This window comes from Mobula birostris, chromosome 22, assembly GCF_030028105.1.
Source record: "Mobula birostris isolate sMobBir1 chromosome 22, sMobBir1.hap1, whole genome shotgun sequence".
NCBI classification, from domain to species: domain Eukaryota; kingdom Metazoa; phylum Chordata; class Chondrichthyes; order Myliobatiformes; family Myliobatidae; genus Mobula; species Mobula birostris.
The window spans coordinates 2153443-2172035 of record NC_092391.1 but is presented as its reverse complement, the minus strand read 5'-3'; the positions used below and the strand labels follow the sequence as shown (position 1 = coordinate 2172035).

The 18593-nt window shown below is 44.8% G+C and overlaps 1 protein-coding gene across 1 annotated transcript in view; it reads left to right on the top strand.

Moving 5' to 3' along the window:
* The window catches only part of LOC140186334 (multiple epidermal growth factor-like domains protein 9), a 231742-nt gene that overhangs the window by 83069 nt on the left and 130080 nt on the right, over positions 1-18593 (top strand). The window lies entirely within an intron of this gene.

Sequence of the window (18593 nt, the reverse complement as noted above, 5' to 3'; positions counted from 1 at the left end):
TTATTTCTTAGTTATATAAGCCTTGTCCAATATAAACCATGAACAACTATTCACAAGGTCAGATCCATGAAGAGGTACAGTTTAGTTTGACACGGTTGTCTAACAACAGAGTTACAGACGTGTTTCTGAACAAATAGGACTTGGAAGGGAACAGAACAGAATCAGGCTGTTTGACCCACAATGTTATGCTGAACCAATTAAGTTAGTAATCAAATGTTAGTCCATGGCCTCCTCTACTGCCACTAACAGGTCACACTCAGGTTGGAAGACGAACACCTCTGGGTGGCCTCCAACCTGATGACGTGAACATCAACTTCTCAGTAATTGCTCTCCCCTACACCATTCCCATTCCCGTTTCCCTCTCTCACTTCATCTCCTTCCCTGCCCATCACCTCCCTCTGGTGCTCCTCCCTCTTCCCTTCCCTTCTGTAAATAGGAGAAACCATTTGGATCCTTTTAGACCTCTCATCAGGATGAGGGATGTCAGCCCAAAACATCAACTGTCATTTCCCCTCCACAGGGCCGCTGAGTTCCTCCAGCACTTTGTTGTTTTTTTCTATTCAGGTTCCAGTGTCTGATGTCTCTTGTCTCCCCAAAACTAAAGATATAGTTGTGTTCGTACCTTAAGTTGTTGTTGAGAATTTTGGAGGCCCTCCATTGGTCATAGCGGACCATGGATGTTGTATCCCAGCTGCCTACGTGATACACAAGCCAGGTCAGTACAATATGGAGAGCAAGCTGTTGCCCATGTAGCAAGCTGCAGTTCAGCACCAACAATGTCACACAAATTGCCAGTCAGTGTTGAACTCAACTTAGGACTCCCCTAGGGGCTCCAATTCCAGATTTTTCCTCGGGATTTATGCTGGGCATTGTAGCTAAGCCACACGTAGAGGCCAGGAGCTGAACTTGGTTGTCAGAGGCTATTTGAGACACACGCCACTGGGAGCATTTAATGGCAGTGGGAGCTCATCCCCACAACGCCCTTGGCTATGACAACCTGTTCAGAGCGTATTGTGTATGTATTCCATTTCCAGGCAAATAGATTGTATAATGATAGTTGCTGTTCCAGTTGGCCTGTTGTTCTGAAATTTGAGATTGGATTTTTATTTTGTGGAACACTCCAGTATAAACACAGTGAATCACCGACAAATTAAAGGTCATAAAAATCAGAATAGTAATTTCCTTGCACTATCCTGACATACTTATGAGATACAGCTCACATTAAATGTGTCAGCATCACAAGGAAAAAATTGAGTCAGTGTTCAAAGGGGGAGGTTGAATGCGGGGAAGCAGTTTTCAACATCGCAGTGGTTTTATTTATAAATGTTAAGAAATAAGAGGATGGAATCCTGTTGCTAAAGAACAGCAATAAGGTTGTTAGTGTAACGCTTCACAGCATCAGTGATCAGGGCTCAATTCCTGCTGCTGTCAGGAGTTGGTTTCAAGTAAGCTATTTCTGCCTGAAGTTAATTGACAGGTCCACTGGGGTGGTATGACAGCACAGGATAGTGCATCACTTTACATTACCAACTATCATCAACCTGGGTTCAGTTCTCGCTAATGTCTGTACGTCCTCCCTGAGACAGTGTGGTTTCCTCTGTCTGCTCCAAGGACGTACGGGTCAGGGTTAGTGAGTTGTGCGTATGCTGTGTGGGTGACAGAAGCGTGGCAACACTTATGGGCTACGCCCAGCACTGCCTCAGACTGTGTTGGTCTCTGATGCCAACAATGCATTTCACTGTATGATTCGATGTACATGTGACAAATCAAGCTAATTTTTAATTCTGAATCACTGTTACCCATACAGCTGTTACATTGCAAAAATACTCTACCTTACCCTTCTATTTAATTCAGGCTCGATAATTTCTACTTGGGCTCAGTAAACTGATCAGAAAGGCTGGCTCTGTAATAGGAGTCCAACTGGACACACTGGAATCTGTGGTAGAACACAGGACCCTATGGAAAATCCTGGCAATTCTGGATAATGTTTCTCACTCTCTGCATGTCACTTTTAGTAATAGACTAAGACAACTCCACTGCCCCAAAGAGTGCAATATGAGGTCATTCTTACCCTCGGCCATTAGTCTCCATAATGTGTCAACCGAATAGCTGGAGAAGTGACACTCACAACACGCTGGAGGAACTCAGCAGGTCGGGCAGCATCCGTGGAAATGATCAGTCAACATTTTGGGCCGGAGCCCTTCGTCAAGACTGAAGAGGGAAGGGGCAGAGGCCCTGTGGGGGGAGGGTGGGAAGGAGAAGGCTGGAAGGTGCCAGGTGAAAACCCCGGCATCTGCAGATTATTTTGTGCTGGAGAAGTGATCATCCCCTCCTGTTTGAGGTAACTCATTTTTTATTCTTTCTTACTTCCGTTCTAATATTTGTGTGTTTGTATATCTGTGTACTTATAATGCTGCTGTGACACTAATTTCCTTTGGGATCGATTAATTATCTATCTATTTTCAGTCTTATTCTAATTATTAGTAAGAAATTAATTATTTAACTGCTTATTTAAAATAATCTACAAACAATGGGAGATTTCTCATTCACGTTTCTCCCTGCGTTGTGAGCCTCCCCGACATTACACCACATCTGTGCCACTGCTGTACTTCTCTGAAGCACATCTGGCAGGTGTTGATAGCTGGCAGCTAAAATTAAACAGAAATGGAGGAGGTTCTCCGCACATCCAGGCAGCTCCTGTGGAGAGAGAAGCAGATTTAGTGTTTCAGATGGACGATTTCTCATCACCTTTGGACAACTGACAGTAACCACTCCAAGGGGAGCAGAGTGTGTGGCTGAGTGATTCTTTGTCTGGTCTATATTATACAATTTCAATAAAGAAATGGCTTCTGAAGGAGAATGGTGGACTTCCTGCAGAAACTCTGGGCTTTTTGGTTAGACCACACTTCAAAATCAAAGTAAATTTATTATTGAAGGAACTATATGTCACCATATACTACCCAGAGATTCATTTTCTTGCAGACATTTACAGAAAAATAAAGGAATACAGTAAAATTCATGAAAAACTATACATAACAATGATTGACAAACAACCAATGTGCAAAATTAAAATAAATAAATAAATTGTGAGTGAGTTGCTGTGTCCTTGAAAGGAGTCTGTAGGTCATGGAATCGGTTGTGAGTGAAGTTTTCTTGGCTGGTTCAGGGGCCTGATGGTTGTAGTGTAATTATTGTTCCTGAACTTGGTGATGTGGGACCTAGGGCCCCTGTACCTCTCACCTGTACTGGAGGATTGTGTTCAGTTATTATAGGAAGGTGTAAAAGCTTTAGAGAGGGTGCAGAGGAGATTTACCAGGCTGCTGCTTGGATTAGAGTGTGTGTCTGATGAGGATAGGTTGAGCGAGCTAGGGCTGTTCTCTTTGGAATGGAGGAGGATGAGAGGTGACTGTTTAGAGAGTGTACAAGATGATAAGAATCATAGAGTGAATAGCCAGGTATTACTTTACAGGGTGGAAATAGCTAATACGAGAGAGCATAATTTTAAGATAATTGGAGGAAATTATAAGGAGTTCCCATGTAGATTTTTTTACGCAGAGAATGGTTGGGGCATGGAACATCCTGCGGGGTGGTTTAGACACAAACAACAGGAATTCTGCAGATGCTGGAAATTCAAGCAACACACATCAAAGTTGCTGGTGAACGCAGCAGGCCAAGCAGCATCTGTAGGAAGAGGTGCAGTCGACGTTTCAGGCCGAGACCCTTCATCAGGACTAACTGAAGGAAGAGTGAGTAAAGGATTTGAAAGTGGGAGGGGGAGATCTAAAATGATAGGGGAAGACAGGAGGGGGAGGGATAGAGCCAAGAGCTGGACAGGTGATAGGCAAAAGGGGATACGAGAGGATCATGGGACAGGAGGTCCGGGAAGAAAGACAAGGGGGGGGGGAACCCAGAGGATGGGCAAGAGGTATATTTAGAGGGACAGAAGGAGAAAAAGGAGAGTGAGAGAAAGAACGTGTGCATAAAAATAAGTAACAGATGGGGTACGAGGGGGAGGTGGGGCCTTAGCGGAAGTTAGAGAAGTCGATGTTCATGCCATCAGGTTGGAAGCTACCCAGACGGAATATAAGGTGTTGTTCCTCCAACCTGAGTGTGGCTTCATCTTTACAGTAGAGGAGGCCGTGGATAGACATGTCAGAATGGGAATGGGAATGGGATGTGGAATTAAAATGTGTGGCCACTGGGAGATCCTGCTTTCTCTGGCGGACAGAGCGTAGGTGTTCAGCAAAGCGGTCTCCCAGTCTGCGTCAAGTCTCGCCAATATATAAAAGGCCACATCGGGAGCACCGGACGCAGTATATCACCCCAGTCGACTCACAGGTGAAGTGTTGCCTCACCTGGAAGGACTGTTCGGGGCCCTGAATGGTGGTAAGGGAGGAAGTGTAAGGGCATGTGTAGCACTTGTTCTGCTTACACGGATAAATGCCAGGAGGGAGATCAGTGGGGAGGGATGGGGGGGGGGACGAATGGACAAGGGAATTGTGTAGGGAGCGATCCCTGTGGAATGCAGAGAGAGTGGGGGAGGGAAAGATGTGCTTAGTGGTGGGATCCCGTTGGAGGTGGCGGAAGTTACGGAGAATAATATGTTGGACCCGGAGGCTGGTGGGGTGGTAGGTGAGGACCAGGGGAACCCTATTCCTAGTGGGATGGTGGGAGGGTGGAGTGAGAGCAGATGTACGTGAAATGGGGGAGATGCGTTTAAGAGCAGAGTTGATAGGGGTGGTTTAGAAGCAGCTATATTAGGGATATTTAAGGAACTCTTAGATAGGCACATGAATGATAGAAAATGGAGGCTCTGTGAGAGGAAAGTGTTCGGTTGATCTTGGAGTCGGTTGAAAGGTCAGCAGAACATCTTGGGCTGAAGGGCCTGGGCTGGACTGTTCTGTGCACTCTTGTGCACCCACACGTTCCTGAGATGCTGATGATCAGAAGGTGGAGTGCAGGGGCCTCTGGTGTGTTCATCATGTCTGCACACTAGCCTCTGTATTGATAGAACGAGGAGGTTTGAGTAAAGAATGTAAATTGTAAGGAGAAATTGCCATGTTCCATCCAAAGAAGAACAACTTCATGGGTTTGGAGTCCCACCGTGTGACTGCATCCACCGCTGTGGTGGTGTGCGATGGACCTCTCCATGCTGACGTCCTGAACTGCATGGACTTTACCGTGTGGTGTGGAGGAAGGTGAATTGAGTGAATTTCAGTCCCTGTCATGCGTGGTATCTTCTGAATGTTGTCGGTCTTTGACAAATGTAATGGTTTGGTGTTGCAGGAGCCATAATCCAGCGAGCTGTAAACCAGAAATATAAATCCCCTGGCAGCTGTGGAATTTAAATTATGTTGTATTCCTGACAGACTGCGATGCTGTTAGATAGTTGTAAACACCTCTGGTTCAAGCCTGCCTGCCTTCTGTGTGACTCCAGATCTACCAGTGTGGTTCCGATGCTGAAGTTCTATGTTCAGAGTAAACTTATTATCAAAGTACATATATGTTACCAAGTGCTACCCTGAGATTCATTTTCTTGCAGGCATTCACAGTAACACAATAGAATCAATGAAAAACTGCATACGACAGAGATGGAGACACAGCTGGGGGGCAAACAACAAGCTGTGAAAATGCAACAAGAAAAGAAATAATAATAATTTAACTGCCCCCTTGCCTTGTCCGGCGAGAGCCTCAGCATTAAGGTCACAAGGTGTGGGCAGTCAGCCCTACCCCTGCCAGTAGCTCCCACATCCTGGGGAGCAATAAGTGGATCTGAGGGGGTCCAGTAGGAAGAGGAAGACTGATTTGCCACATAGTTCTCTGTTCTTGTTGGCATCTGCCCATAGCTGGGGCAATTATAGTGTTCCTCTATATCCGTGTTGGCATCTGCCCACAGCTGGGGCAATTATAGTGTTCCTCTATATCCGTGTTGGCATCTGCCCACAGCTGGGGCAATTATAGTGTTCCTCTATATCCGTGTTGGCATTTGCCCACAGCTGGGGCAATTGTACTGTTCCTCTATATCTGTGTTGGCATTTGCCCACAGCTGGGGCAATTATACTGTTCCTCTATATCTGTGTTGGCACTTGCCCACAGCTGGGGCAATTATACTGTTCCTCTATATCTGTGTTGGCATCTGCCCACAGCTGGGACAATTATAGTGTTCCTCTGTTTCCTGTGTGATCTGCAGAAGTGCTGAATCAGCCTTGCCCCTACCCAAGACCTGTACAATGAAGCTGAAAGAGGCAAGATTGAACCTGACCTGATCCAAGTGGATAACATGTTAACTTCACTGATTCTTTGAATGGGCCAGCAGTTGGTCTTATGGGGAGAGCTTGGGTGAGCTGGGGAATTTTTCTGAAGGAGGATGAGAGGTGACTTGATAGTGGTGTACAGGATGATAAGAGGCATAGATAGAGTGGACAGCCAGAGAGCTTTTCCACCCCCCCAAGGTGGAAATGGCTAATACCAGGGGGTATAATTTTAAGGTGACCTGGAGGAAAGTGTAAGGGTGATGTCAGGGGTAGATTTTTTCTACACAGAAAGAGAATGAGAAGGTTAACATATGAGGAATGTTTGTCCGCTCTTGGACTGTATTCCTTGGAGTTTAGAAGAATGAGGGGAGACCTCATAGAAACATTTCGAATGTTGAAAGGCATGGGCAGAGTGGAAGTGGCAAAGTTGTTTCCCATGATGGGGGAGTCTAGTACGAGAGGGCATGACTTAAGGATTGAAGGGCGCCCATTCAGAACAGAAATGCGAAGAAATTTCTTCAGTCAGAGGGTGGTGAATCTATGGAATTTGTTGCCACGGGCAGCAGTGGAGGCCAAGTCATTGGGTGTATTTAAGGCAGAGATTGATAGGTATCTGAGTAGCCAGGGCATCAAAGGTTATGGTGAGAAGGTGAGGGAGTGGGACTAAATGGGAGAATGGATCAGCTCATGATAAAATGGCGGAGCAGACTCAATGGGCTGAATGGCCGACTTCTGCTCCTTTGTCTTATGGTCTTATGGAATGCACTGCCGGAGTGGTGGTAGAGGCAGGTACAATAGGGGCATTTGAGTGACTCTTAGATGGGCACATGGATAATAGAAAAATGGATGCTATGTGAGAGGGAAGGGTTAGATTGATCCTCGAAGAGGTTAAAATGTCAGCACAACATCATGGGTCGAAGAGCCTGTACTGCACAGTAGTGTTCGAAGTTCCATTTTCTATGTTTTAAACACTAGTCCTCAGTGAGGAGTCAGCAGTGGAAAGGATGAGCAGATTCAAGCTGCTGGGTGTCAGCATCTTAGAGGATGTATTCTGGGCCCATTGTATTGTTGCAATCACAAAGAAGGCATGCCAATGGCTATATTTCATTGGGAATTTGAGGAGATTTGGTATGTCACCAGGACTCTAGCAAATTTCTAAAGATATACGGTAGCGAGCACTCTGGTCGCATTACTGTCTAGTATAGAAGCTCAAATGCACAGGATGACAAGGGTCTTCAGAGGGTTATTGACAGCCAGCTGCATCCCGAGCACAGCTCTCCCCACCACTGAGGACATCTTCAAAAGGCAGAGCCTCAAGAAGGCACCATTCATCATTAGGGACCAAAACCATCCAGAATATGCCTTCTTCTCATTGCTACTATCAGGGAGGGGGTACAGGACCCTGAATTACCCTCCCCCTAACTCAATGTTTTAGGAACGGCTTCTTCCCCTTCACCTTCTGCTTTCAGAACGGTCCATGAGCACCTCTTCACTATTCCTCTTTTTTTGTATTATTTATTTATTGCAATTTATAGTAGGTTTTATGTATTACGCTGTAATATGCCGCAAAACGGCAAAGATGTGAGTGATGACGAGCCTGACTCTGAGGGACACTGGTATGAGCGAGGAAGTTTCAAACAGCCACAGTTACATACCGGGTAAATTCTGTACTGGGATCCTAGTCTTTCGTGACTGACCGTTCACTGTGTTGTCACCAACGGCTCACTGTGCATCCTCCCTCAGGTCTGCAGTTTGATCACGGCCTACCTGTTGGGAAAGCACTGAAGATGAGTGGGAAGCTGTCCCTCCTCGCTCTCTTCTCCCTTGAGTAAATCCAACAACATTCCTGACAAACATCCAGACCGCAAGGGTGAAGCCAGCCGGCTGGGAGTCTGACCAGAATACAATCAGGTCTGTGATGGGCCTGTACTGTATCAGGTTTCACTTCTACTGAAATACTGCTCAAGATGAGAGACGTTTTCCCCTGCAGCTCCATCCCTTATCACCTTGGAATCTGTGCACTGCATACTCGAAAACACAACCTTTATTCTGGTTTGTCTTTCTAATGAGAACACAAAGTCAAAATTTAAAATCATCCTGTCAGATGATGCAGCCACATGTGATACATAATAAGAAAGCTAAATTACAATAAGAAATATTGTATATATAAAAAAGGCTAAGTAACACAAAAAAAGAGAGCAAAAAGAAAGTGTGGTAGTGTTCATGGGTTCAACGTCCATTCAGAAATCTGATGGCAGAGGGGAAGAAGCTGTTCCTGAATTGATGAGTGTGCCTTCGTGCTCCTCTACGTCCTCCCCTAATGGTAGCAGTGAGAACAGGGCATGTCCTGGGTGATAGACACTGCCTTTCTGAGGCATCGCCTATTGAAGATGTCCTTGATGCTGCGGAGGCAAGCGGCTGATTTTACAACATCCTGCAGCTTCTTCCAATCCTGTGCAGTGGCCTCTCCATACCAGACGGTGATGCAAACACTTAGAATGCTCTCCATGGTACATCTGTAGAAATTAGTGGATTCCCTGTTTCAACCACCACAATCCAACACCAGGAGGTGGCTGTCACAGAAAAGGCAGTGAAATTGTCAGCTTTTCAGAGAGAAATTTAGGGTTATCGTTGTGGTGTGTGTGTCTCTCTGTCTGTCTATCTCATGGTGACAGCTGTTGGGAATTTAATCATCCCTTTAAAAACCTCTCTGGTTCATTGAGAGTTCGATGTTGACTTTTTCTGCAGCATGGGCTGTATGTTCACACCTTCTACTCGCTCTCCCTGGAGCTCCAGCTAAACACCATCGGAAGTTCAGTGCTGTTCGCAGAACATCACACAAAAAGCTGCAAGTAACATTTGGTAGCAAAGATAGGCCGGGTAACCAGAAGCTTGATCAAAGGGCCGGGTTTCCAGGAGGACGAGTGGTACTTCCAGAGGGGTGAGCATTGAGGGGCGAGCAGGGGCAAGCTCAAGCTCAAGTTTATTGTTTACACATGTACAGTGCCAAATGAAACAATGTTCCTCTGGACACAGTACATTTCACTCACGATCACACAACCCAAAGTAATATTACCACAAATAAATTAACACAAACCAAAAAATAAACAGTGTAACACTTCTGGCACTTTGTACGTGATGAGACCTGGATGATGGCAGGGAGCTCAGTAGGCTCAAAGCCTTGGAAGATTGGAAGAATCTGTTTCCCATCCTGATGGTCCTTGTCCTAATGCTACGGTGCCTCCTGCCTGCTGGAGCAGTACCCCAGACCAAACAGGATTATTACATGTGTGTGTGTTTGAGTTTAGAACATTACAGCATGATACAGGCCCTTCAGCCCATAATGTTTTGACAACCCTTTTAATCTACTCCAATATCAATATCACCTTTCCCCAGACATCCCACCCTGCAAAAACTCATTTCAGGGAGGTAGCACCATCAATTTGCGGGAGACTTCCGGGAGAGGTGGGATGTCTGCAATAGAGTAGCTCCTTAGCAGCTGGCCAGCTAGTTTAAATAATGTTAGCTATGCTAATGAATGAATGACACCTGTTAAACTCACCTCAACATGTCTTTTACAGTCTTGACCCACCGTGGGCAATAGAAAAGTCACTGTTGCAAACAGTGCAGCGAGCAACACTGTCATTATTTTGACCCCTATTAGGCAGGGGTAACTATAGTGTAGTCTGGGGTGACGTACGTTTTATATTTTTTTGGAACACTCTGCAATGGCGCGCTCTCGCTCGCTCTCTGTCTCTCGTGGTCACTCTCACGTTCTCAAGCGCTCTCGCTTGCTTTCGCTCTTGCTCGCTCTCTCTCCCTCTCTCCCTCTCTCGCTCTCTCTTGCTTTCTCGCTTGCTTTCTCTCGCGCACTCTCTCTCTCTCTCATGGTCACTCTTGCGCTCTCTCTTGCTTTTCTCTCGCTCGCTCTCAAAAAAATTGATTTCCATGATATTGTATATAGTTTACGGGCATCAGGGAGCCACTATTCATATGCGGGAGACTCCCGGAAGTTCCGGGAGAGGTGGGATGTCTGCTTCCCTCCCACATAACCCTCCATTTTTCTATCATCTATGTGCCTATCTAACAGTCCCTTAAATGTCTCTACCACGTCCCCTGCAGTGTGTTCTACACACCATCACTCTCAATAGCTAATTCTGCTTCTATTTCTTAGGTTTTATAAGACATTTCAGCCCTAAAAGAATGATAGTATCTGTCTACTTGATCTCTGCCTCTTGTAATCTCATAAACCTCTATCAGGCCTCACATCACCCTCTGCTACTCTACAGCAAACAACCCAGCTTTGTCCAACCTCTTGTTTTAGCACATGCCGTCTAATCCAGGCATTTGATCACTTGTCAGTGATATTTCCTTCATTTTTAAACTCTACTTTCCTCCCTAAAATTCTGATGTGTCAGTATTTGGAGATAGTGACTTCAAAGCGAGACTTCAGTCATGACTGTTAAAGGAATTGTGCCTGTCTAGAATGTATTAAAGACTTTGCAAACAGATATTTCCTTTGAAACGTCAGGTTTCGATAACATTTATTTCTCCACATCATGTTATGAACACTTTGGTTTCTGTGGAACAGTATATCCACTAACCCGCCATTAGTCATTGGAAAGTTGGTCGAAACTGCTAAATATGGCGGCATAGTGGTTAGTACAGTTGTTTCACAGCACCAGTGACCACTGATCAGGGTTCAGTTCCTGCCACCGTCTGAAAGGATTTGTACATTCTCCCCATGACCGTATGGGTTTTCTCTGGGGCTCCGGTTTCCTTCCACTTTCCAAAGAGATCAGGGTTCAAATCACAAACCAGAGAACGTCTGTAGATGGTGGAAATTTGAACAACACTCACCAAATGCCGGAGGAACTCAGCAGGCCAGGCTGCATCTATGGAAAAACTACAGTTGACGTTTTGGGCCGAAACGCAGATTTTACCACTGCATTGGTGCTAGTCGGTGGGTTGTCCACCATATCTGACGATGCCAGCTGGATCTGTGTAGTTTTTCTGTTGTATATTCAAAGGTGGCTGTTGCGAGGAACATAGATCTCCTCAGTCAAGCCATGGAAACTGTCCTGGAAAACACGAAGTGCTGGAGGAACTCAGCAGGCCAGGCAGCATCTGTGGAAAAGTATAGGTGATGTTTCGGGTCAAAATCCTTCGACAGGACTTGAGAAAAAAAACTGGGGAGTAGATTTAAAAGGTGGGGGAAGAGAGAGAGAACCACCAAGGGACAGGTGAAACCTGGAGGGGGAGGGATGAAGTAAAGAGCTGGGAAATTGATTGTTGAAAGAGACAGAAGGCCATGTAAGAAAGAAAAAGGAGAGGGGGGAAGAGCACCAGAGGGAGGCGATTGGCGGGCAAGGAGATAACATGAGAGGGAGGAAAAGGGATGGGAAATGATAAAAGAAGAAGGCATTAGTGGAAGTTTGAGAAATTAAGGTTCATGCCATCAGGTTGGAGGCTATCCAAACGGAATATAAGGTGTTGTTCCTCAACCTTATCCCAACAATGGAGGAGGCTTTGGATGGACATATGGGATTGGGAAGTGGAATCAAAATGGGTGGCCACTGGGAGATCTCGCTTCTTCTGGTGGATAGAGCATAGGTGCTTGGCAAAACAATCTCCCAATCTACGTTGGGTCTCACCAATATACAAGAGGCCACACTGGAAGCACTGAACACAGTACATGGCCCCAACAGACTCACAGGTGAAGTGTTGCCTCACCTGGAAGGACTGTTTCGGGCCCTGAATGGTAGTGAGGGAGGAGGAGTAGGAGCACGGCTAGCAATAATTCTGCTTACAAGAGTAATTGCCAGGAGGGAGATCAGTGGGGAACAAGCAGTCAATTGAGTATGAGTCCTGACGAAGGGTCTCGGCCTGAAACGTCGACTGCACCTCTTCCTACAGATGCTGCCTGGCCTGCTGCGTTCACCAGCAACTTTGATGTGTGTTAATGAGTATGAGTACCTGGGGTCCTCGGAAGATTAGGGTTGGTGGGTTGTGGGCATGCTGCATTGGCACTGGAAGTGTGACAACACTGGTTGGAATGTGTTGGTTGTAGATGCAAAAATGATATGTTTCATGTAACAGCATATTTTCATGTACATGTGAGAAGTAAATCTAATCTTTGATTTTCACATTGGTATCAACAATTTGTGCTGATAACATAGTGAGTTGTGACATGTGGTGTAGATTTCCTGACCAGATTTCACTACACAGAAACCCTCATTTGAATGGTGCAAAGTTTGGAGTGATTTGAAAATACCTGCTGAATTCTGTGATGCTTGAGTAATCACATGTAAAAGAAGACTGACTTCTTATCTCCACTTTGAAGAGGCAATGAACTTGCAATCTTAGTGTTGTACATGGAGACATAAATGTACTATGATAATAAATTTATTTTGAACGTCAAACTTTGAATTCTGGCATTGTGGTAAATACTCTTGCCCACTAATCAGGAATGCAATGGCAGGTTCATAAGTCTGGGGGAAGATTTGATTAGATTTATTAGTCATGTACAGGGAAGTATACGGTGAGACGTACCATTTGCATTAGCAACCAACACAATCTGAGGATGCTTCAGTACTTTGCTTCATTCTTCACTGTGGAAGATGCTGGCTGTGTGCCAGAGGTCTGAGTGTCAGGGAGCAGGAATGAGTGCCATTGCTATTACAAAGGAAAAAGTGCTAGGCAAACTCAAAGTTATTCAGGTGAGTAAATCACCTGGGCCAGAGGGATTACATCCCAGAATACTGAAGGGGTTGCTGAAGAGATAATGGATGCATTGGTCATGCTGTTTCAAGATCACTTGATTCTGGTACGGTCTTGGAGGATTGGAAAATTGCAAATGTCACACTATTCTTTAAGAAGGGAGAAAGACAAAAGAAAAGAAATTATAGGCCAGTTAGCCTAACCTCAGTGGTTGGGAAAATGTTGGAGGTCATTATTAAGGATGAGGTTTCGGGGTACTTGGAGACTAATGATAAAATAAATCAAAGTCAGCATGGTTTCTGTAAAGGGAAATCTTGCCTGACAAATCTGTTAGAGCTCTTTGAGGAAGTAACAAGCAGGGTGGACAAAGGAGAGGCAGTGGATGTTATTTACTTGGATTTTCAGAAGAAATTTGATAAGGTGCCTCACGTGAGGCTGCTAAACAAGATAAAATCCTGTGGTGTTACAGGAAATATACTGGCATGGATAGAGGACTGGCTGACAACTGTCAACCCAATATTCATTTTCGGGGATTGCAGAAGTCCAACTTCAGGACCTAGCAAGCTGTTTTTGGATCTCCACCCTGCCCCTCACGAACCTTGGACCCCAGGACTTGCCGGTCACAGGAGTCACCAGCCCTTGTCCTCTTGCCTGCCAACCACCATGAGGATTGCGGATGTCCTGGTGTGGTTCAGTTTGTCGGAAGTGTTCAGAGCCTGGTCTGGCACACCTCGACACTGTCTTTGTGCTTCTCAGGCCGTCTCCCGGTCACTCTCACGACCTTCATTCAACGCGACGATGTTCTGCTTTCTATGGCAGTGTTTGTCGATTAACAGGCGAGGAACTGGCTGCTGGAATGCTCCTTGGGAGCAGTGTCTATTCCATTCAGGTGTGGAATTTGAAATGTGACCCAGTTATTTGACCCCAGTTTAAGGACTGTAATCCAAACCTACATATACTTCCACCTACTGAACACAGAGTCACGCCAATATCAGAAATATTCCATGGGTTTGTTTTCATGCTGTTCAGGTCGAGGCAGAAGCTGTTGTGTGCTAGATTGGGTGTCGGGTGTATATCCACAACGACTGTGGTTTCAACAGGAGCCCATAATTGGCCTGTTGAGAGTTTGAAACTAGTGGTAGTTTAGCCGCTATAGCATAGAAGAAACTTCTTTCCTTCTCACCCTATGATGGACCTGTTTCTCCTCAGGAAATCCCAGCTATCCACAACATCATAAGAATGAGGGGGGGAGGTTGAAACTGCTTTAATTGAAAATTAATGTGTAAAGTATGGTGTTTATATTGTGCATCAGAAGAATGGGAAGCATGACAGGGTACTGCAGGGTACATAGACTAATTCCGACTGCTGTTGCAAAGGTTTTGATGGAAAGATGTTCTCGCTTCGCCCTACCTTTCCAGTTGTGATGAAGGGTCTCAGCTTGAAATGTCGACTCTTTAATTCCTTTCAATAGATGCTGCCTGACCTGCTGAGTCTCTCGACTATCTTGTGTGTGTTCCAGCATCTGCTGAATCTCTCGTGTATGCTGTTGATAGCATTTTCTCCAGTAATTCGTGCTTGCACAAGAGCTGTGGTTTTGGGAATGGTGTCTGAAATGTTTGTCATTTGGAAGTGGTGTGCCAGGATTTCTTTAGAGGGGCACACGGAATCCATCATTTGGCCAAAACATTATAGACATTTATAAGACTATAAGATATGGGAGCAGAATTAGGCAATTTCATCATGGCTGATCCAATTCCCTCTCAGCCCCAGTCTCCCGCCCTTTCCCTTTATTCCTTCATGCTGTGACTAATCAAGAATCTTTCAACCTCTGCCTTAAATTTACCCAATGACTTGGCCTCCACAGCTGCCTGTAGCAAAGAATTCCACAGGTTCACCACCCTGGCGAAAGAAATTACTCCTCATTTCCATTCTAAAAGGACGTCCCTCTGTTCTGAGGCTGTGTCCTCTGGTCTTAGACTCCCCCACCATAGGAAGCTCTCTCCACATCTACTCTACTGAGGCCTTTCATCATTGAATAGGTTTCAAAGACACCACCCTTTATTCTTCTGAACTCCAGTCTGTAAAGGCCCATAGCATCAAACACCCTAGAATCTCATCCCTTTGTCCAAGGGTGCACATTGTATCGAAAGGATATTCAGGAATGCAGAGCGGGCGGCGTTGCTCAGTTGGTACAAAGTGAAATCAAATCATTAGAAAGAGGTGACATAGGGTCAGAAGGTGTTGAATCATTGTGCAGAGATAAGGAAGTGCAAGGGTAAAAAGACCCTGATGGGAGTTGTATGCAGATCCCCAAGCAGTAGTAAGGATGAGGCCTAGAAATTACAGCAGGAGATAGAAAATACATGCCAAAAGCACAATGTTACAATAGCCATAGGGGACTTCAATATGCAGGTAGATTGGGAAAGTCAGGTTGGTACTGGATTCCAGGAGGGGGAATTTGTAGAGTGCCTACGGGATGGCTTTTTAGAGCAACTTGTGATTGAGCCGATGGGATGATCAGCTATTCTGGATTGGGTGTTGTGCAATGAGCCAGAATTGTGTAAAGAGCTTACAGTAAAAGAACCCTTAGGGGAAAGTGATTATAATGTGATCGAATTCACCCTGAAATTTGAGAAGGAGAAGCTAAAGTTAGATGTGTCCATACTACAGTGGAGTAAAGGGAATTACAGAGGCATGAGGGTGGAGTTGGCCAGAATTGATTGGAAAAAAACACTGGCAGGGATGATGGCAGAGCAACAATGACTGGATTTTCTGGAAGCAGTTCAGGAGGCACAAGATATGTACATCCCAAAGAGGAAGAAGTATTCTAAAGGAAGGATGACACAACTGTGGCTAACAAGAGAAATCAAAGCCAACATAAAAGCCAAATAGAGGGCAAATAACAGAGAGAAAAATTAGTGGGAAGTTAGAGGATTAGGAAGCTTTTAAAAACCTACAGAAGGCAATTAAATAAGTCATTAAGAAGGTAAAGATGGAGTATTAAAGAAAGCTAGCCAATAATATTAAAGAAAATATCAAAAGTTTCCTCAGATTAATAAAGTGTGAAAGTGAAAGTGGATATCGGACCGCTGGAAAATTAAACTGGAGAACTAGTAACAGGGGACAAGGAAGTGGCAGATGAACTGAATAAGTATTTTGTGTCAGTCTTCACTGTGGAAGATGCTAGCAGTGTGGTGGAAATTCCCGGTGTCAGGGGTCATGAGGTGTATGAAGTTACTATTACTAGAGAGAAGGTTCTTGGGAAACGGAAAGATCTGAAGGTAGATAAGTCACCTTGACCAGATGGTGTACACCCCAGAGTTCTGAAAGAGGTGGCTGAAGGGATCATGGAGGCATTAGTAATGATCTTTCAAGATTCACTAGGTTATGGAATGGTTTCTCAAGACTGGAAAATTGCAAATGTCACTCCACTCTTCAAGAAGGGAGAGAGGAAGAAGAAAGGAAACCATAGGCCAGTTAGTTTGACCTCAGTGGTTGGGAAGACTTTGGAGTCGATTGTTAAGGAAGAGGTCTCAGGGTACTTGGAGGCACATGATAAAATAGTTCGTAGTCAGTATGGTTTCCTCAAGGTAAAATCTTGCCTGACAAATCTGTTGGAATTCTTTGCAGAAATAACAAGCAGGATAGACAAAAGAGAATCAGTTGATGTTGTGTATTTGGATTTTCAGACGATAACGAGGTGGCCTGCAGGGAAGAAGTCATCTCTCTGACACAGTAGTGTCAAGAAAACAACTCTCCCTCAATGTCACAAAAACAAAAAAGCTGGTTGTGGATTACAGGAGGAATGGAGACTGGCTAGCTCTTGTTGACATCAATGGATCTGGGGTTGAGAGGGTAAGCAGCTTTAAGTTCCTAGGCATCCGCATCACCGAGGACCTCACATGGTCTGTACACACCAGCTGTATGGTGAAAAAGGCACACAGCACTTCTTTCACCTCAGACGGTTGACAAAGTTTGGTATGGGCCCCCAAATCCTAAGAACTTTCTACAGGGACACAACTGAGAGCATCTTGACTGGCTGCATCACTGCCTGGTATGGGAACCGTACCTCCCTTAATCACAGGACTCTGCAGAGGGTGATGTGGACAGCTCAGCGCATTTGTAGTTGTGAACTTCCCATGATTCAGGACATTTACAAAGACAGGTGTGAGAAAAGGGCCTGAAGGATCATTGGGGACCCGGGTCACCCTAACCACAATCTATTCCAGCTGCTACCATCCGGGAAACGGTACCGCAGCATAAAAGCCAGGACCAACAGGCTCCGGGACAGCTTCTTCCACCAGGCTATCAGACTGATTAATTCATGCCGATTTGAGTGTACTCTATATTACATTGACATTTCTATTGTAAATTATTATAAATTACTATGATTGCACGTTGCACATTTAGACGAAGATGTAGCGTGAAGCTTTTACTCATCATGTATGTGAAGGATCTAAGAAATAAAGTCAATTCAATTCAAATTCAATCCAATTCAATTCAATACAAAGGGATTTAGACAGATTAGGAGAACGGGCAAAGAAATGGCAGATGAAATAGTGTCAGGAAGTGTATGGTCATGGACTTTGATAGAAGAAACGACAGGGTTGACTATTTTCTAAATTGAGAGAAAATACAAAAAACTGAGGTGGAAAGGGTCTTGGAGTCTGTGCAGGATTCTCTGAAGGTTAATTTGCAGATTAAGTCTGTAATGAGGAAGGAAAATGGAATATTAGCATTCTTTTCAACAGAACTGGAATATAAATGCAAGGATATAATGAAACTTTATAAACCATTGGTGAGGCCTCATTTGGAGTATTGCGAGCCGGCCGAAGCCCCTAGTCTTAGAGAGGATATGCTGACATTGGAGAGGGTTCAAAAGAGGTTCACAAGAATGATTCCAAGATTGAATGGCTTGTCATATGAAGAGTGCTTGATGTCTCTGGGTCTGTCTTCACTTGAATTCAGAAAAATGAGGGGTGACCTCATTAAAACTATTAAATGGTGAAAGGCCTCGATATAATGAATGTGGAGGGGATGTTTCCTATGGTGGAGAGAAGAGTCTAAGACCAGAGAGCACACAGCCTCAGAATAGAGGGGCGTCCTTTTAGAACCAAGATGAGCAGGAATTTAGCCAGAGTGGTGAATCTGTGGAATTCTTTGCCACAGGCAGCTGTGGAGGACAAGTCTTTATGTATATTTAAGGCAGAGGTTGATAGATTCTTGATTGGTCAAGGCATGAAGGGATACGGGCAGAAGGCAGGTGATTGGGGCTGAGAGGAAAATTGGATCAGCCATGATGAAATGGTGGAGCAGACTCGATGGACCAAATGGCCTAATTCTGCTCCTATATCTTATGGTCTTATTAACACTTTAGATTCTGCAGATGTTTGAAATCACACTGGAGGAACTCAGCAGGTCAGGCTGCACCCATTGAAATGAACAAACAGTTGACATTTCATTCTGAGACCATTCATCAAGACCAGAAAGGAGAGGAGAATGAGGTGTAACACTGTCTTGTTACTCTTTTTTTCTGTTATTTATTTTGCAATTCATACTATTTTTTATGTCTGAATGTTAATGCCATCACAAAACAACAGATTTCACATTGTAAAAGAG